The sequence below is a fragment of the Etheostoma cragini genome, chromosome 17 (assembly GCF_013103735.1).
Source record: "Etheostoma cragini isolate CJK2018 chromosome 17, CSU_Ecrag_1.0, whole genome shotgun sequence".
In the NCBI taxonomy this organism is placed as follows: Eukaryota; Metazoa; Chordata; class Actinopteri; order Perciformes; family Percidae; genus Etheostoma; species Etheostoma cragini.
In genome coordinates, this window is record NC_048423.1 from 22,307,935 (window position 1) to 22,313,552 (window position 5,618).

The window sequence follows — 5,618 nt, forward strand, 5'->3', positions numbered from 1 at the left end:
TTACTGGAGACCTGATCACCATTTGTTCTGTGAACAATTTACTGTATTTAAGATATACAATAACCTATATAATATAATATTAGTAACACTTTTAACACCAAATTCCCACCCTAACTATTCACCTAGCTCAAAAATAGTAAAATGGGACAACATTTTGACTTCCTTTAGGTGGCAGGAGTGAAAATAAGTCACAAGTCAAACAGGATGTATGCTCTACAGGATAATTCTGTAAGGCCAATTTGTTTTTTTCCCAAATGATGTATATATTTTAAGGCATTCTACTATCAACTGGCTTCAAAAATAGTGCATTTAGCTGCCGTACGTGCCCCCTCTCTCCTGTAGGTTTGACTCCGCCCTTGCGTCAGCCATATAAGCTTGATTGCGTCACTATAATCATCAGCTGTTGCAGATCTCAGTTGCGGCTGTCTCACTGAACCTGGGAACAACCCCATCATCATCATCATCATCATCATCATCATCATCATCAGCATCATCCAGCCTTGGCTCCGGTGGGTCTGGCTTCTCAGGCCACTTTCTCCTTCTACTCCGCTACATTCCAGAGAGAAATGTTGTACTTTTTAGTCCACTGCGTTCATCTGACAGCTTTAGTTACTTCACAAATTACGATTTTTGCACACATGACACATGTAGTTAATCAAACTACCCCACAATTGACAGCTGATTGAAAAAATGGTTTCCAGTCTCTAAAATCTGAAGATTCTTTTGCAGTGAGTACTTTTGGTACTTTAACCCTTGTGTTGTCTTCCCGTTAACCATGAACTTGCCCTTCCAGCTTAAAATAGAATACTTTTGCCACTTTTTCTGATTTATTTGTCACTTTTTCCAACTTTTGGCGCTTAAAAAAAAAAACTGAGCTGGTTTAATAATTGGTTTTACACCTTTTCTTGGACTTCATGGTCAACAAACCTCATTTGTATTAAATAATACATTCGTTTTTAGTTAACAAGGCAGAAATTATGAATTATTTTAGCTAACAGGTATGATCAGAGGATGTTGAGTGGATCACAGATAGGTATATGTCAAAGTTTAATCCGGATAGTGTTTTGAAACCATTAACAATAAAAAAAAAAAAATTCAAATTCTGTAAGACTAAATAAAACACGCCAAAAAATTTAACAAAAGTTATCTTAATTTTACCTGAAGAATGTCATCTATGTTATTTATAGAATCATCCATGTCATCTAGGGAATCATCCATGTTATCTATGGAATCATCCATGTTATTTATGGAATCATCCATGTTATCTATGGAATCATCCATGTTATTTATGGAATCATCCATGTTATTTTTGGGCAATCTGGTTGAAAGAAATCCACATTTCTGATATAAAACTCTTCAAATAACATTTTCAATGCTGGACTTTTACTTGTAGAGTGTTTTTCCAGTGTGGCATTAATCCTTTTAAAAAGATGTGAAGGATCTAAATAAATCTTCCTGTGGGGTCACTTGGCTGTCTGTGATTTGTCCATGAAAATGAAGTTTTTTTTAAAGAAAAAGATGGAGGAAGAGACAGAAAGTGGGAGAATAGAGTTGCCATTCTAGTCACCAATCCTCTGCCCTCTCCAACAGATCCTTTATTGATGCCGGTGTAGTGCCAGGAACTGTCCCAGTTAATGCTGCAGACTGAGGCCTTGTATAGACAACATATGACCCAGTAAGAATTTAAATTAATAATGCTCTTCTCATTATAGTAGTTATTGACCCAATTGTCTTCTTTGATAACCGTGCCTCCTGGTGGGAGTCATCAGTATTTATTTTGCCTTTAAATCTACTTCTACAGTAGATTCAGAGAGAAAGTCCTGCTGGATGACCCCCAACAGGACTGCCAGCAACATTGGTTTTCATAGTAAATCAATCTGCCAATTATTTAATCAATTAATCAGTTAGTTGTCAGGTCTATAGAATGTCATAAAATGGTTGAAATGTGGATAAGTGTTTCCCAAAGCCCAATATGACGTCCTCAAATGTCTTGTCCACAACTCAAAGCTTATTTCTCAAAGCAAATTATTCACTTTTATTCTATATATTCTATATTCTATTTTCACTTTATTCACTCAAGCTTTTAGAAGCTTGAGTCAGATATGATTGACTTTTCTTTTCCCAAAAAATAACTCACAGTCCTTAGAACCTTCTAAAGTCGACGCCGTCTTATCCAGCAGGACATACTATCTATGTCTTCTTTAATATCTCCTGAGGCCCGTTGCACGAAACCAGGATAAGGCATTAAGTCGGGATATTCAAGTTATCTTGGATGAATTCAGCTTTGACTTGGTTGCAAAAAAACGGGTTGAATTAAACCCAGCCAAGTAACCATGGAGATTTATTCTTGCTCCAGAGCGGGCTAACAGCCGGGCTAGCTGCAGGGCAAACAGCCGGGAAAACAGCCGGGATAACAGCCGGGCTAACAGCCGGGATAAAAGCCGGGCTAACAGCCGGGCTAACAGCCGGGCTAACAGCCGAGAAAACAGCTGGGCTAACAGCCGGGATAACAGCCGGGCTAAAAGCAGGGCTAACAGCCGGGCAAACAGCCGGGCTAACAGCTGGGGTAACAGCTGGGGTAACAGCCCGGATTAAATCCGGGTTTACAGCCGGATAACAGCCAGGCAAACAGCCGGGCTAACAGCCGGGCTAACAGCCGGGCTAACAGCCGGGCAAACAGCCGGGCTAACAGCCGGGCTAACAGCCAGGATAACAGCCGGGCTAACAGCCGGGCTAACAGCCGGGCTAAGATTATTCCGGGAGTCTCGTGTTAAATCAGCTGCCCTCTTCATCCGAAATAAACGTGTTTAACAGTTATTCCGTTTTCTTCTGAATGTGTTCTGATTATTTTTATTAAAATGCATATTGCTGTCCCAGGTTTGATTTAAACCCTACTTTAGCAGTTGTTTAGGTGGTTAGAAATGGTTGCAGTGGCACCCAGATGCGGAGTGGCAATCGAGAGAGTAGGGACTTTTCCCAGTGGGACGCTAGTGTTTAAAGGCCGTGATGGCCGGTGTGAGTTGTACATAGTCATACATTCATAAGTTCCTAGCAAGACCAGAGTGTTTCTGTCCCTTTCTGATTGTTCTGTATGAACATTAATTGTACAAAGATATTTAGAATAAGACATAACTTATAGAGATTTGTGCATACGGTTGTAAAACATGTTCTCACGTTGTGAATAAGGGTTTGAAAAGAAGCCTAGAGTCCTTAGGGTCCATTTCCCGAGGGACGTTAATTCTCTCTGCTAAATATTAAGGCAAAGTAGGGTAAATTATATATTTTATTTATTTTGTGCTTTACATGGTAGGCTACTAAAAGACACTTTACAGTAAAACCAGCACATTTCTCACAGAAAAACAGATACAGCAGTAACACAACACATAAAAACAGCATATTAAAAGCAAGTAGAACATATTGTAGCCTACTACTTTGTAAAAATGTGGAGTAGCTAGTAGGCTAAATAGATATTTTTACATCTTTACACATTCAGTCGGTCCGCTATAGTCTGTTGGGCTTTTTCTCTCCGTTTGATAACAGCCATATTTCCCTTTCTGCATATTATATACTTCACCTTCTTGTTACTGTCCACTAGAAGCTGCTGCTCATTGGGTGAAACATATGCTGAATGCGCAAGGCCCTAGATCAAGAAAGTGTAGGGACTTAGTTTTGTGTTTGTTTAGAAGCAGAGAAATGCGTCTTTTCAACAAGGCCCGCTAACACTTGTAGCACTTCCAGAAGCTTAGTAATCCAGCCGGGAAGATAGTGACTTTTTGGAGACTTACACAACTAATTCCAGAGCAATAAATCAATAATTAATCGGCCATTTTACTGTATTTAGTCATATTTTTGTACCAAAAACCAATGCATTCGTATTTGCGAGCCAAGTGCCATCTTGACTGACAGCTGGCTCGACCAACCTCAACAATTCATTTAAGGATCGAGCCTGCTCAGCCAATAGAGAGCCCTTCCAGGAGGGCCTTATTTGCTGTGTCTCTCTGTGTGTATTGGAAGGTCCTGGCAGATAGATAAAGTGATGCCAGAATGAAGGTTGAAATGAGTGTGATTTGATCAACTGATGTCAAATAGCAGACAGATAATGCCTTAGAAGTGACACAATTAACATTTTGGATTAAAGCATATGGACTTTTATGGGGGAAAAATCAAAAAGGTTTGTTATTTTTTTAGTTACAGAGTTTATTTTTTGCCAAGACATGGGATAGCAATTTTCAAAAGCCAAAAGATTTAGATTTTACTGTTCTCTGTGTGATTGTAATACAGTCTGTGAGGATTTTTTTGTGTCTTCATATTCATATGTCAAGTTATACATTCATGTTGCATCCCTGCAGCATGCATATCCTAATAGCCCAGGTTATCTCAAAAGAAATGAAGTATGTGCATCATAGGGTTGAGGTTATATATACAATATACAAAAATAATGTATATAACGTATTTTTATGTATAAAAATAATACATACCAAATAACCAAAATATTGGAATAGATGGCTTAGACCTCTATTGTCGAAATAGTTGGCGATTCATTTAACAGTAAATCGATTTATCAATTCATTTTTGCAGGTTTATCTTTAGAAATGAACAGTTTTGGACCAGTTACAAGTTTGACCTGGTGAATGAAAAGTGAAGTGTCACTTAATGTAAATTTCATGGCATTCCATCCAATAGTTTTCAAGACATTTGAGTGAAAATTGCAAAACGGTCACACCAACTTCATGGAAATCCATTTAATGGTTAATAGAACATATCAGTGAAAATCAAAAAAAGTTGAAAGATACGACAACTAATCATTTAAAGGCAACTTTATTCCCCTTATCTTCCTTTAAACCCTTGTGTTGTCCTCGGGTCAAATTTGAGCAGTTTACAAAAACTTTCTATGTCAGAAAAAAGTGACAAATGTAAAAAAAAGAAAAAGAAAAAGCAGACGAAAAAAATCAGAAAAAGTGACAAAAAAATATTGTAAACTTTGGAAAAAGCAACAAAAAAATTGACCAAAATATATGTTTTTTAAAACCATCAAAAAAGTGGCAAAAAGTAGGAAGAAAATTGACCAAAACGTTGAGAAAAGTGTAGAAAAAGGACAACAAACTGTCCAATTTCAACCTAGAAAAACACAAAAATGCAGGTCAATGGGTAGACAACACAAGGGTTAATCAGGTACTTCAACTAAGTACATTTACTTAAGCACTGTACTTAAGTCCACGACTTGTACTTTACTTGAGTACTTCTACTCTGCTACGTTTAAGAGAGAAACATAGTACTTTTTACTCCAGTACATTAACCTGACAGCTTTACTTACTTTGCAAATTCAGATTTTTGCACACAAAACACATGTAGTTATTAAAAACACAATGTTTTTATTAAAAATGAAACAACCCAATAATAGAACACCCAACATGTCCAACATGATTTGCTGAATGAACTCTTATTTTATTGACAGAACTGCAAGGATCGTTTCCAGTCTCTAAAATGGGAGGATTGGTTTCTGCAGTAAGTATTTTTACTTCAAGTACTTTAGGCAAGGCAGCTTTACTTGTATAGTACATTTCAGCAACAGGGCAATTCAAAGGGCTTTACACAAAAAAAGTTAAATAGATAAAAAG

The 5,618-nt window shown here is 37.5% G+C and overlaps 1 long non-coding RNA gene across 1 annotated transcript; it reads left to right on the forward strand.

Annotated features, from left to right (window-relative positions):
• Positions 1 to 519: 519 nt before the first annotated feature.
• On the forward strand, positions 520 to 5,338 carry LOC117960973. The gene is made up of 3 exons (XR_004660275.1): positions 520 to 568; positions 3,142 to 3,145; positions 5,274 to 5,338. It is a non-coding gene; the product is annotated as an uncharacterized LOC117960973 (long non-coding RNA).
• The last annotated feature ends 280 nt before the right edge of the window (positions 5,339 to 5,618 follow it).